The 15,157-nt window shown below is 43.8% G+C and overlaps 1 long non-coding RNA gene across 5 annotated transcripts in view; it reads left to right on the forward strand.

Annotated features, from left to right (window-relative positions):
• Positions 1 to 15,157, forward strand: part of LOC111843093 (uncharacterized) — a 38,848-nt gene that overhangs the window by 23,327 nt on the left and 364 nt on the right. Inside the window, exons 3-5 of one of the 5 annotated variants that reach the window (XR_011990114.1) lie at positions 6,709 to 6,867; positions 7,844 to 7,941; positions 10,692 to 10,728. This is a non-coding gene — a long non-coding RNA (uncharacterized lncRNA). Of the gene's footprint in view, positions 1 to 6,708; positions 6,868 to 7,843; positions 9,629 to 10,691; positions 10,738 to 15,017; positions 15,096 to 15,157 lie in introns of those variants that run through there. The other 4 variants (XR_011990115.1, XR_011990111.1, XR_011990113.1 and 1 more) reach the window with 4 other exon arrangements.

The raw sequence follows: 15,157 nt of genomic DNA on the forward strand, positions 1-15,157 counted from the left end.
CAGTATGTACATTTTTAAAGTAATCACTATTTCCTCAAATGCATTTGAAGCAATACTTTTTTTGTACAAACCTAAGTACTTTTTCTAATGTAGATTTTAAAACTAATACTTTCTCCAAAATAATGTTATCATGAAGACATCCCTTGAGCAGAACAGGTAAAATTTAATTAGTATGAACAGTTACTGTACAAACATAGCAGAAAGAGGGTCCAAACTTGGCAACAACAATTAACTATGTAGGAGCCAGACCAAACCCTGCCGGAGTCCATCCTCAGCCATGATGGAAATGGAAGAACTAACCCTTTTTCTAAAGCACTATTGACCAAGGAGACTTGCTCTTGATCTTCGCTCCATTACTTTGGCCTTGCTTGGATGAGAAGAAATGCTAGCTGGCATTCATGTTAGTAATGCTAAGTTCACACGATGACTTTCCGTCAGATCGCTATACCTATAATCTATATATAGAATATTTGGAAGGTATGCCAGAAAAAAAGCTGTTTTTGTCAGTCAACCACAAACGTAACGACCTGAAGTTTGCGAAACACTACTACAACATTGACTGGAACCAAATTCAATGGTCTGATGAAACAAAAATGGAGGTTTTTGGCAATAAACATTTAGGGGGGGTTTGGCATAAAAAGAAGGATGGATATAACGAAATGAACCTTATCCCAACTAAAATATGGTGGAGGTTCTGTGATGTTGTGGGGCTGTTTTTCCTCCAAAGGCCCTGGAAACCACGTTAGGGTACATGGCATTATGGACTCCATGAAATACCAGGACATTTTAAATCAAAAATTGGCTGCCACTAACCAGGAAACTCAAACTGGGCCATCACTGGATCTTCCAGCAGGACCATGATCCTAAGCACATGTCCAAATCAAAACAAAAATGGTTAGCTGACCACAGAATCAAGCTTCTGCCATGGCCACCTCAGTTTCCTGACCTGAACTCCACTGATAACCTGCAGGCTGAGCTGAAGAATAGCGTGCACAAGAGATGGCTTAGGGCCCTAGGTGATCTGGAGAGATTCTGTAAAGAGGAACGTTCTCAGATGCCCTGCTTGGTATTCTCCAACCTTATAAAATGTTTATTACAAATTGTCTTAGCAGTGCACTTCATTCCTGCACTTAATGTTTCCCAGTCCTTTTGAAGATCACTTGATGTCATCTTACAATTCAGGAGAAATTGTTGGATAAGTTAACATCTCTTATCATCTCTGGCATTAGAAAGTTGCTTCCGCTCATTACCGCTCCTGCTTCATTTTCTTCCTCTTTACTGCTGACTTAGAAATTTTGAACCTGGCAGAAACCTGCTGCTCAATGTAGCCTTCTGCCAGCAGAACTGGAATTAAACCAGGATTTAAAAATGCCGGTTTCTTTAAAAATATAGAGTTGTATCTTAATTTTTTCACTCTTCTGGGAAGGTTTTCCATGGGATCTTGGAGTGTGTCTGTGGGAATTTCTGCCCATTCATCTAAAAGAGAATTTCTCAAGTCACTGATATTGGATGTGAAGGTCTGACTCGCAATCTCCGTTCTAATTTACCTCAAAGGTGTCCGATGGGGTTGAGGTCAGGGCTCTGTGTAGCCAGTCAAGTTCTTCTACACAAAAGTCACCCAACCATGTCTTTTTGGCCCTTGCTTTGTGCAGAGGCACAGTCATTCTGGGACAGAAAACGGTCTTCCCCACTCAGTTCCCACAAAGTTGGAAGCATAGAATTGTCCAAAATGTCAAATGAAGCATTTAAAGGCCGAAACCAGCCCCTGAAAAACAACCCCATACCATTATCCCTCCTCCATCAAACTTTACAGCTGGCACCATGCAGTCAGGCAGGTATTGTTCTCTTGGCATCCGCCAAACCCAGACTCATTCATCTGACTGCCAGATAGAGAAGTGTGATTTGTCACTCCACAGAACACATTTCCACTGCTCCAGAATCCAGTGGCAACTTTCTTTACACCACTCCATCCAATGATTGGCATTGCACTTGGTGATGAGAGGCTTGCATGCAGCTGCTCGGCCCTGGAAGCCCATTACATGAAGCTCCCTGCGTACAGTTTTCATACTGCGGTTAATGCCAGAGGAAGTTTGGAACTCTGCAGTTATTGAATCAACAGAGCGCTGGTGACTTTTATGCACTATGCACCTCAGCACTCGGGTTAGGGTTAGGGTTAGATCAACCCATTCTTTCACAAATGCTTGTAAATCTAACTGCATGGCTAGGTGCTTGATCTTATACACCTGTGGCAATGGGTCTGAATGAAACACTTGAATTCACTGACTAAGAGGTGTGTCCATGGGCGTAAATTACAGGGAGATGGGGAGGGGTTAACCCCTCTGCTCTTGAACTCAGTGACAGATATCGTTTCTTATCCATGAGCCTTACCGGGCAGTTCAGATTAGTCCTGTGTCGGTTCCCATTCCTGCCTGCTTACCTGTTCATGCCTTTCTTACATTGTTTATTCACCTCTTGTCCTCCAGGCCACCATAGAATTGATCCCCCTGCCTATTGACCCTTTAGGACAGGGGTGCCCACACTTTTTCAGCTTGTGAGTTACTTATAAATGACCAAGCCAAAATTATCTACCCACTATAAAAAAGAAAAACATATATTTATTTATAAATATATTGAGTATTATTTATTATTATTATTATTATTATTAATAATAATAACCCTTTGGGATAAATAAAGTATTTTTGAATTGAATTTGAATTTAATCTATAATATACGTGAGAAAAATAACTAGGATTTTAGTTCCTTCACTTTTCTATTTCTCAGCTCACTTTTCGGAGGGAAGTTAATGTCGTTGTTTTTATGAACAGTCCAAAAGTGCCACTCCACATTTCCCTTCTTCAGAATACCAATAGTACACTGACAGATGAGGCAAATGCGCTTTGAATATGACATGGTGGAAAAAGTCCTCCTCCCATTCCGTATGGAAGTGGTCGGTTTTTGGCTCCTTACTTGGTCCAGCTCTCCCATTCATTTTTATACCCTTTCTTAAGTTTAGTAGAAATAAATTGAAGGCTAACTAGGTGAAACAGTAGCTTGCTAGAGTTTTGCAGCAGCTGGCGCGGTTGAATGCGCATTTGCATGGTGTGGTGACCCGTGTGTCAAAAACTCACACATATATATATATATATGTACACACATACACACCCATGGGCATAACTTTGGATAGAACATGGGGGGTTGAGGTTTCCACCCATTTTGAGGGTTGACATGGTTATTGGGAGGGCATAGCCAAATTCATTATTGTAGGGATTTTAATGAAGGGAGCGAGGTAGGTGTAAATGCTAATAGGCACTGAGTGGTCAGCCCCACCCTGCGGGATGCAACAGTTGAATGATATGATAGTCTTTGGATAGCTTTGTAGCAGCAAACTAAGAGCCAAAAAACTGCATGCAGTTCCTGACCCCTGCTCTAGCCTGTTGGCCATATGCTGTATGTGTACAAGTGTTACGTGAATTGGGAGCCACTTGCTGGAGGGGGTTTCTTTGTCTATTTTTTTATTATTCTTTTTCCTTTTTTTCACTTTCACTTTTTGGGGACTAATTGACAATTGGAGTGTGCTTGTGCTGTGTTCACTTGAGTGACAGAAGTTTGCAGTGCAGCACATTTTGATTGACTAGTGTGTTACGATTGGTGGTAGACGAGCAGGCAGACAGAGGAGTGGAGCCGTAAATACGGGCAAACGTGCTTTATTAAGCGCAGACAAGGAAAACACGCCACACAACATCAATGACGGATCAGGGAAACGGATGAAGACATGGACTGATATACACTAAACAAGCCGAAAATAACATCAAACAGCTGGGAACAATCAGGGTAGTACACGTGGGTAATGAGGGGGCGTGGCACACATGAGGATTGGACGAGCTGGGCGTGACATAGTGTGTATCATTTGAGGTAGTTTTGAAATTTATTCACATTAGTAGTGGGATCATAACCTTGTCTCAGAGTTTCAACTACTTCGGCTCTGTCATGCCCAGCTCCATACGATCCTTGTGTGTGCCATGCCCTCTCATTACCTCGTGTCAATTCCTGGTTGTGATCACCTGTGTCCTGTTATTTCTGGCTAGTCTTATGTATTTAGTCCGCGTCTGAGTATGTCTCGTCAGATCAGTCATTGTATTGTCTTGGTGTTCATGCCTGTTAACCCTCCATCTACCAATAAACCCTGCTTTGTCCGTCTTCACGGCTCCGCTCGCTTGCTTTCCGGCTCGCTTGCCCCGCAACCCTGACAGGCTCGATTGAGCTAAAGCACTTCTTTCACTTCTCTGTCTGGTTAGTCAAGATTCCGAAACACAGCATAAGATGTTATTACCTTTTGTGCAAAGATGTTATTATTGTTTGTGCAAGCACGTACAACAGGTTCACTGTTAAGCTTGCTGGTGGATGGCGAATACTAGACTTGAAGAAGCTTGGTGTAGGTTGAAAAAATTTGGGATGCATCATCAGTAGTGCTCCTCTGGCTCATGGGGTGTTTCGGCCTATACACCCTCACCAGAGGCGGCCAGCTATAGGGTGATCAGCCCTAAGTTTGCGTCCCATGCCCAATTAGTCAAGAGAGTCGCCTTGATGTCAGATGACGGACATCTCATGAAACTATATATGACAGCCTAAGCTTGTCACTTAGGAGCCCAGCAGGAGGTATTCCTCTTCAACCAGAGCCACTGGCTGCTTCTCTCTGCTGCCTCTGATGCAGCTTTGATGGCTGCACGCTGGCTCTGTCCCCTGATTCCCAGGTCTCTCAAAAGTTTGACGGTAGATGTTGCTACAAACCCTCTGCATCCAACTTCTACTGGGCGAACTTCTATGGTCCAGCCGCGTTGTTTTGCTTCAGCAGCTAACTCAGCATAGCGTAGATATTTCCGCTCGTATGCCTCAGCTACAGAATCCTCCCAGGGTACGGTGAGCTCAATAATTTAAGGAAGGGGACCATAGCACCATATCAGGCCTCAAAATAGTAGCCGCAATCTCTGGAGGAAACATCAGTTGTTGGCCAATATCTACCAGCAGTTTCCAGCCACGTGCTAAGCACAGCTTGCCTGTCTCCGATGGTGTTGAGTTTCTCCTGGTAGCCGTAGCCCCCTCATAGACAAAGGGTATCATCCATGGGGGGTTAGATATTGGTGGTGATGAGGAATTGATGGTAGATCGTTTTTTTCTCCAACGTGGACGCAAGGCTCTTTAGGACCAAATATATCGCCCTTGGGTGAGACTGGTCTTGTACCCTGTGAGAATGTGCCAGAGGGAGGCAGGCCTGGAGCAAAGAGCACACCCTGGATCTTCACCAACCCACTGGTGGAGATTGGTTGGTGTTGACAAGATGTCATAAGTGGCTCTGATGCTTCAAATATACAGTAGAACCTCTGGTCACGAACGTTTCCAAACACGTACAAATCAGGATACGATCAAAAAGTTTGCCAAAATTTTGCATCTGTTCACGACCACACGCTCTGATGGCAAACAAAAACACTGGCGGCCAGTTTCCACGCCAATGATTTCCCATTCTCTCTTTCGCATTTGCTCGGGTGTGTTGGCGCCCGCCTGAGTTCCACCTGCGCCAGTTGCTCCCGGGATAGGTTCCGGGCCCCCTGCAACCCCAGTAGGGATTAAGTGGTTACGATAATGGATGAATGGATGTTTCGCATTTGCTTTTGTTTGCGTATACAGGGCCTAACAAAGACGACACACGTGTTCAGTCTCTCCCTATACATCGTTCTCAGTAAGACGTGACAAAGCAGTGGCGAACAGAGTGATAAACATGATGAACGACTATGTCGTCTCGCATTTCCAAGAAGTTTTAATGCACAGGAAAAGACAAATCACATTAGACCGCTATTTCATGAATTCTGGTCCACCAGCTAAAGGGCTAAAAACACCAGAAACCTCTGAAATATACGAAATCACAAGAGAGAAAACACCTGAAGGAGAACGTTCCTCCATCACGGAGCCGGACTTTCCCTCAAAACTGTAACCTCCTCTCCACCCAACTTCCTCCTCACTTCCTTCTTGCCAGAACTCGACTCATTGCAAGGTTAGTTTTCTTGGTTGTTTAGGGTTAGTTTTTGTATAAATTAAGGATTTTTTTCAAACTTTATTTTTTTCCCCTGTGCCTAAAACTCATAAAAAATTGTTTACAGCGAGCTGTTCGTAAGGATCTAGTGCGAACTTGATCTAGCACAAGCTTCTGTAATGTTAGTTTTCTCTGTTGTTCAAGGTTTCTCGTGTTTTTTCAATGTTTTTACATTTAGTTGACTATTACACTGTGCATTCTATGGTGTAATTAACTGTTTTTGTGCTTAAAAATCTTTTTAAAATATTTACACACAGTTTATACGGTCTGGAATGGATTAATCATATTTACATACAATCTTATGGGGAAATTACGTTCAGGTTGTGACTAAATCGGGTAGTGTCCAGAGTTTTGGAACAAATTATGGCCATGACCAGAGGTTCTACTGTATTTAATAAAGTCTGTAGTTTGGGTTCCTCTAAGCTTGTGACTGTGCATTTTCTATAAACAGAGCTTCCCTTTACTCTGGGAATAAGCTAATGGCTGTATACCAACAGGGCTTTAAATTTGTATGAATTATAGTCAAATTTAAGGTATTTATGTGCATTGCTGGTGATGCATGTTTATAACAGAAATCACTGCTTCTCACCCTAAAAGTGCTGCTATATATACTCTGCTTACAGACCATCCTGGAGGCCAGTCCACTCCCCACCCTCTCCTGTACACGACCCCTGAGCCCGAGACCCTTGACCTGGATCTTCTGCCTTGGGTTCTCCTGCCTTGTGTCGCCCTTCTCACTGGTGCCATCTCATCATCCTGCTGCTATTTCTGTCATAAGCAAGGTCAGAAATGTTTGATATCACTGTGTTTTGTGTTCCCTGTCTGTTTGGTCCATTTGCGACTGATTTAGCCCCAGATTGGGCTGTAGTAGATGTGCAGTCTGTGAGGTACAGACACTGTACTGCGGGAGGCCAGTGAAATACTACTATTCTTATTGCTTCCTCATTTACCCGGGTAGGCAGGGAGGTGAGCCCCGAGCAGGCTCTTGCCTCAAGGCGTCAGTGCATCCCGGCGCACGACCTGTTCCAGGGACAGTGGCAGGTGGGGAGTTTGACTGGAGTGGTACACCTTTGTTCATAGCAATGTTGCTTTTGATCCTTCGATGTCAGCTCTTCCTATCACTGTGATAGGAACCCCACACGGCAGTGGCACACATCCATGAACTAGGTGGACCCCTCGATCGCACCCATCCCCACGCCTGGTCCCAGTGTGAGGCACAGGCCTCCGACGAGATGGGGAAAGAAAATTAAAGGAAGTCCAGTCTGGGTGCGTGGGGTGGCAGGCGGTGCTCTATGCTGAGTCGCAGTGACTCTTTGTGGGTGGATTGGATACCTGGTTGATCCTGCCAGTAGCATATGCTTGTCTTAAAGATTAAGCCATGCATGTCTAAGGATGCACGGCCAGTACAGTGGAACTGCAAATGGCTCATTAAATCAGTTATGGTTCCTTTGATCGCTCCAATCGTTACTTTGGCAATTCTAGAACTAATACATACAAACGAGCTCTGACCCTGTGAAGAAGTATCATACCAAAACCCATCTGGCGGCACCCACACCCCAGGCACTTTGGTGACTCTAGATAACCTCGGGATGATCGTGTGCCTCAGCAGCAGTCATATCTCATTCGAATGTCTGCCCTATCAACTTTCGATGGTACTATAAGTGTCTACCACGGTGACCACAGGTGACGAAAAATAACCATATAGGATTCTTTTGAGGCCCCATAATGAGAATGAGTCACTTTAAATCCTTTAACAAGGATCTACTGGAGGGCAAGTCTGGTGCCAGCAGCCGTGGTAATTCCAGCTCCAAAGCTTGCAGTTGGATTTCAGGATCAGGTTGGTGGTCCACCGCGAGGTGAGCTACCGCCTGTCCCGGCCCCTGCAGGTCGGCACCCCTTCGATGCTCTTAACTGAGTGTCCCGCGGGGTCAAAGCGTTTACTTTGAAAAGGTCAAAGTGTTAAAAGCAGGCCTGGTTGCCTGAATGCTGCAGCTAGGATTAGGTTCTATTTCGTGGGTTTCCTGATCTGGGGCCATGATTAAGGACGACTTGCTAGAGGTGAAATTCTTGGACGGATGAAAGTGAAAGCATTTGCCAAGAATATTTTCATTAATCAAGAATGAAAGTCAGAGGTTCGAAGATGGTCAGATACCGTTCCGACCATAAACAATGCCGACTGGTGATCAGGTGGCATTATTCCAAAGTCCCGCCCAGTAGCGACCAGGAAACCAATGTCTTTGGGTTCTGGGGGGAGTATGGTTGCAAAGCTGAAGCTTGAAGGAATTGACGAAAGGGCATGACCAGGAGTGGAGCCTGTGGCTTAATTTGACTCAACCGAATGAGACTCCAACATGCTAACTAGTTACAGAACCCGGTATTCTTAGAGGGACAAGTGACATTCAGCTACACAAGATAACAGGTCTGTGATCCCCTTAGATTTCCCAGGCTGCATGTGCACCACACTGAGTGGAGCAGCGTATGTGCACCCTTCGCTGAGAGGTGTGGGTAACCCATTGAACCACATGCAGGATTTGGGATTGCTGTTATTTTCCATGAATGAGGAATTCCCAGTAAGCGCGGGTAATAAGCTCGCGTTGATTAAGTCCCTGCCCATTGTACACTCCCCCTGTCGCTACTACTGATTGCATGGTTTAATGAGATCCTCAGATCAGCCTTGCTGGGGTTGGCGACGGCCCTGGCTGGGCGCTGAAAAGATGATCGAACTTAACTATCTAGAGCAGGGGTGGACAATCTTATCCAGAGAGGGCCGCTGTGTATACACAGAAAAGGATAAGAGTATCACAACTGTCCTAACACCTTTCCACATATGTTAACCCTCTGGAGTCGACGGCGTCGTCGGCGATGCCGCGTATCTTTCTCGTGTATTTCAGTTCATAACTCACTGAAATCTTATTATAGAAACATGAAAAAAACGCTGACTAAATCCGTAATCTGTCTTATTTTCAAAACGTCCATTGTCGGAAGTATTTTGCTTGCATCGGGGGCGTGTATTACCAAGTCACCCGAAGATCACTTTTCACATTCTAAATAGCCGCATTTCTGCATATTCAAATCGCATTCGCATGGTAATTTGATGAACAAAGCAACAGTGAAACGCGATCCAGATACATCCCCATCAGTGCCATAAAAGGGGGGGAGGGACGTGGCCAGGTGACAATGGCTCATGCATACACGAGACCTCCTACATATTCAATGGAAGGAGCCAGAAATAGTGACCGAGGTGGGTAGCCCGATCCTGCCCAGTCCCCCCTCCCCCAGGGCGGTGGGCAGTCATCCTCCAAAGGCAACGCGAACGCGGGGCGCAGGACGGTGGCACTTGGTGGCAACCTTGGATGTACACCGGGCCCTTCTCATGGATCTCCCTGGCTGCAGCACACTGTCTCACCTCAGCCAGCGCCTATCAGCTGACTTAGAACTGGTGCGGACCAGGGGAATCCGACTGTTTAAAATTTAAAATCATTCTTATATCACATCCTTTCACAATGTGCCCATTGCAAAGTCACGACATATGTCGCGCCCCCCCCCCCCCACAAATTTGCCCCCCAATGTCAAACTCCTTCTGAGGACAGGAAGCAGGACCAGCCAATTCGATCAGGTAATTCGATCAGTTTTCTGTGGCCTTCAGACCACAGCAGGAAAGTGTCTCTGCTTAATCAAATATGCTAATGTAGCAAAATTAACTCTGAATGTTTAAGTAGACTGGAGTACTTTTAGCTGATTGTGAATTTAAAGCTGTCTTTCTGTCAGGGTCGGCCTCCCGCTGTGGTCCTTCCGTGCCCCTTCCCCATTTGACCAGCAGGTGGTGCTGGTCATCCCGTTCATACGTCAGTCCTTGTTCTCCCCTGTTACCTGTCTGGTCTTGTGGCTCAATGTGTAGAGCATGTGGTTGTCTGTGTACCCTTCTGTCTTGAGTACCCTTCCGTCCTATGTTTGAATCCCACCTCCTGTTTTTGTATTTTGCTCCCTAGTGTTTCATTTGAGTTTCTTTAGTTCTTGTGTCTGATTTTGTAGTTGGTTTTGGTTTTGTTCCTTGTGCCCCTGCTTGTGTCTTTACCTGTTTAATTCCCTAGTGTTGGCTTCTGTTTCCTTGATTAATTCTTAGTTTCCCTGTTTTTGTTCCTTTGAGTTTATTAGTTTCACCTGTGCCTTGTTTTCCTGGTCTGTGTTAATTAGTCTCACCTGTCCTGTGTTAGTCTTATTACCCAGTTTTGGTTTCTGTATTTAAGTCCCTGCTTCTGTTCTGTTCTCTAGTGGTTCATTGTCTATGTCTAGGTTGTTTGTGATTGTGTGTTAGTTGATTTGTATTTCTTGTGTTTCATGGTTTGTTTCAGAGATTCCCAGTATTAGTTGTGTATTTAGGTTTTGTTATTTAGTTTTGTTACTTAATCCCTTTTTAGTTTTCGACCCCTCGTGGTCCTTTTGTTTTGTTAGCCCTTCCTTGTGTTTTTCTTTATTCAGTTAAATAAACCCTGTTTTGTTCTCTGAGCCGCAAGTGGGTCGTCCGCCATCCTTTCCGTGCCTGCACCATGCCTCGTTCCCGTGCCCGAGATGCCCACAACCGTGACACTTTCCTGTTTTTTTGCAGGACAAAACCGACGTCCATGGTGTGTCTGTAAACAAACAACGATCTGAAAAGGGGAGAAAATTTTCATTTTGGAAATACCAGACACCACATATGATATGTTTGAATATTCAAGTGCTTGATTCTGGGGGTTTTCTGATTCTTAGTGCTGACTAACCAGGATAGTAAATAAGTTAAAGCAAAACTGTTAATTTGAAATATTTTTCTCTGCTGTAAACTTTGTAAATTAGGCATCTAATTTGACAGCCTTCATTATCCACAATACATGCACTGTATCCAAGGAAATGCTTCAAGAGTATCATGATGGTGTGTCAATTTGCTGGGTCAAACAGTGATGAAGATGTATATTAATTACATGTATTTTGAAGTGACAATTCCAGTTATCAGAGTGTGTAAAATGGTTGATGTGCTATTATAAGAGTCCTGTGTATGTATTAAATAAATAAAACTCGTACAATAAAACATACACAGGACTCGTTCCTATATAACTGATCTTCTTTACACATACAGTGTTAATTTATTGTTTTAACTATACGTTAATTAGATCAACTAAAAGTTAAACACGCTATATTAATATACTAGGCTGGGAGTAAAGGACGGGGACATAGTGAGTTAATTATGGGGCCAGCTCAGTGTTGTGTTTGCAAGATGTTTGCCCTTCTGCATGTTTGCGTCCAGTCGGACTTCATCTGCGAGCGATGTAAGTTAGTGGACTCACTCATGGTCCAGGTTTGTGACCTCGAGGAGCATCTGGCTCTCATCCAACACAACAAGGAGTTAAAGGAGAGAGATGGTGATGTAAGTCACAAGTGGGGAGGGGGGAAAATGAAGAACAGGTAGGTTGAGAGAGCTGGGTGAACATAGGTCATAGACATAGAAAAGGGCGTACACAGTTCACAGAGGAGGCAGCACCTGAAGTGACTGTGTGTAACCACTTTCAGGTGCTTCCAGCTTTAGAGCCGGAAGAGACTGGGGAGGCAGGAGGGTCCTTGGGCACTGAGGAGCCCCCTCCCCCCAGGAAGAGGAAGGTTGTGGTAGTAGGGGATTCAATTATTAGTGGTGTAGACAGTTATGCGTGCAGCCATGAAAGAGGGTCCTGTACGGTGTCTTGCCTGCCTGGTGCCCAGGTAGGGGACCTTCCGAATCGAGTGGACAGGCTTTTGGCCCCAGCCGGGGTGGATCCAGTGGTCGTGGTGCATGTTGGCACCAACAACATAGGAAAGGGCTGTTCTGCAGGATAAATTTGTAGAAGTCGCATATAAACTTAGAAGCAGAACATCCACAGTGGTATTCTCTGGAATCCTTCCTGTGCCACATGCAAGCTAGGCTAAGTTAGTTGAGATAAGGAGATTAAATGCGTGGCTAAAAGGGTGGTGTAGGAAAGAGGGGTTTAGGTTTAGGGGGCACTGGAATACCTTCTGGAACAGGTGGGACCTGTTCAAGCCGGATGGGTTGCATCTGAACCAGAGGGGAACCAGGGGAGGCATATGTGTAGAGTAGTTAAGGAATGTTTAAACTAGGGATTGGGGGGGACAGGGAGGGTAGTTAAGAATTTAGATGGGGAGAGACGGAAAGCCCCAATGAATATTAAAAGTGGTCACTGCAAAAGGCCTACCCCCTGTGGTCTGTATTTAAATGATAGGAATATTAGAAACAAAATTAATGATTTAGAGGCTTTAATTTCATCATAAACTTACGACATTATAGGAATAACAGAAACATGGATGAGTGACAATGATGGAGAAGAATATAATATGGATGGCTACACGTTGTTCCGTAGAGACCTGAGAGGCAAGAAGTGAGGTGGTGTTGCAGTATATGTAAAAGAAAACTTGCAGGCAAGGGAGCTCACTGATAAGAAGTACAGAAGCTGTATGGATAAAATTAGATGCTAAAAACTCAAATGGCCTAACTGTCACGTCCCTCCGTCCAGCTCTCTCGTGGACCACGCCCACCTCGTTAACCCCGTGTCAATTGCCATCGTATCAGTTGTCCCGTATTTATTCTGAGGTCATGTCCTGTATTTAGTCCGCGTCTGTTTCCCCAGGTTTGTCATTAACGTTTGTCCAGTACTGCTCCCTGCTCTGCAAATAAACCCCGTTTTGTAAACTCCGGAATCTGCTTTCCCGCTCCCCGCTCGTGCAGCGGATGTAACATTAACTGTCGGTGTTTGTTATAGAGCACCTAATGTAGCTGAAGAGGAAAGCAGAATGTTATATGACGATATCAGGATTATGAGTAATAAAAATGATGTGGTGGTTATGGGTGATTTTAATTTACCTGGGATACAGTGGGATATAGTCTCTAGCTCTTCTGTAGATGAACTTGAGATGGTGGAATTAGTACAGGATAATCCATCCATCCAATTAACCTCAGCATGGCTTTTTTGGACTTTGGGGGAGGGGGGGGGACCGATGCACAGAAATGAATAACAAAGCAAGATTTGATTTGAAGAATGTATTGGGTCTACTCAAAAAGGTGTGTTAACTATTTGCATGGATCTTTTTAAGTTGTCCCAAGTTCAGTATTATTAAGTAATTGTTACTAAACTATCATTATTACACCAACAGAAATCATTAAATAAACTAAAAGCTATATTCAGTTGCATCTACTCGATATTCAGTGGGCACTATTTGACTTTTCATATTGGTTGTACTTCATGCATGTGTTAGTTACACCATTAAATCAAGTACAATAAACATGTTTTTCCTTCTATATCCAAAAGCTAAATTAAGAAATACCTATTTAATATTAATTCAATATCCATTGAAATATTAAGTTACCTCATCATTCAAATAAAGTTGCTCTACCTTAATTTTTTTGTTGTTTTCTACTCAGAAATGTCCATGAATATAGTTAACACACTTTCTTTAGTATTAGTACCTTGTTTTACTTAATACAGGGGAAATAAAAAACAAGAACCGCATTTCACAATTCAACATTTTAATAAATGTTAAATAATAATAATCATCATCACTTCATTAATCCCCATGGGGAAATTGTCTTTTACATCTCCCTCAACTTGGTCTTTGTAAATAAGTTGTCTGTGAAGGGCAGCTATTCATGGCTGTGCCCCGGGAGCTGGGGGTTAAGGGCCTTGCTCAAGGACCCACAGACGTGCTGAGGTTGGGTTTGAACTGGTGACCTTGTGATTACAGGCACACAGGCTTAGCCCACTGAGCCACACAGAACACATGGTTTCAGTTGTTAGAGTACAAGAATTTTTATAAATAAATTACAAATATCAACTCTAAACACAAAAAGCATAAAATAGGTATTTTAGACATCCAGAAATTGTGCAGATGTTGCAAAAGCAGTCAAGTAGAAAACAATTTGAATAGCGGAATGTAACTGTGTGCATTATATGTGTGCATGATCAGTAGGGTTTAAATGAGTACAATCTATTTCAATACATCTATATTGTACTGCAGAATACTATATACAGTACTATACACTATATACAATATCTATACAGTATCTAAGTAGTATTGCATTTGTAAAATGCAACTAGAAAACCCCTTGTCTCATGCTGTCTTGCCATGCTTCCCCGAAGATAATACTTGTAAAATTGGAACGTGTGTCTTCTGTTTAAGTAATTTAGCTGTAGAGCTTATTGAAAAATGGCGGGACCACAATTCACATCAGTTTGCATAGCACCACGCTAGCAGACCATAGCTGTTCTGGGTAAAATTGTTCTAAAACATGTTACACAGCAATTGTGCCAGTGTTAAATTAACACTGCATGGTGTTTATATGGGTCCACACCATTCAGTGTTACCTTTGACACTTTACAGTGTGCAGTGAGTGTTGTTTTTACAGTGTTAATATTTATTAACTCGTATAGTGTTCAATTGACAACCTCGACTGTTAAGTCAATGAGTCGCCACCTCTTCCTAGATTGTAAGCCCAATACATTCTTTTTTAGAGTGTATCACTAATTTACTGAAGTTGCCAATAGCATTGTATGAAATACACAGTGTCTGTTCCCTGTGCTGCATTGTCTGCTTCATTATGCACGTGTGGTTTGATTTTTGGCAGTAATGTAACGCCGAGCGAGCGAGTGCTGCGCAAACGCGAGCGCATAGAGAGGATGGGTTTTCTGCTCGCGAGCGCATACGCGCGCATGGTTTTTATGCGCGCGAGTTTTGGCACTAATTTAACGCCATAAGGGGAGCAGTTGTGTTCGGGCCCAGTACGAGACAAACATGCCAAGTGTGAATACACCATGAGACACAGTTCTGCTTCCAGTCGGATTCCAGTGATACCCAGCATGAATATGTATTCGTCAATAAAGCAGGATTTGATGGGACCCATCTGATGGTTCTACAGGCTTGATTCGTGGACATGGTGTCACGCCCACTAGGGCGGATCCCTCCAGCTGCGATCACTAAGACGGCAATCAAGACCGTAAGAAAACCGGATCGACAACAACCGAATGACGCGAAGTATTGTTACCATTGTTCGAATGA

Source organism: Paramormyrops kingsleyae, chromosome 4 (genome assembly GCF_048594095.1).
Source record: "Paramormyrops kingsleyae isolate MSU_618 chromosome 4, PKINGS_0.4, whole genome shotgun sequence".
NCBI lineage: Eukaryota > Metazoa > Chordata > Actinopteri > Osteoglossiformes > Mormyridae > Paramormyrops > Paramormyrops kingsleyae.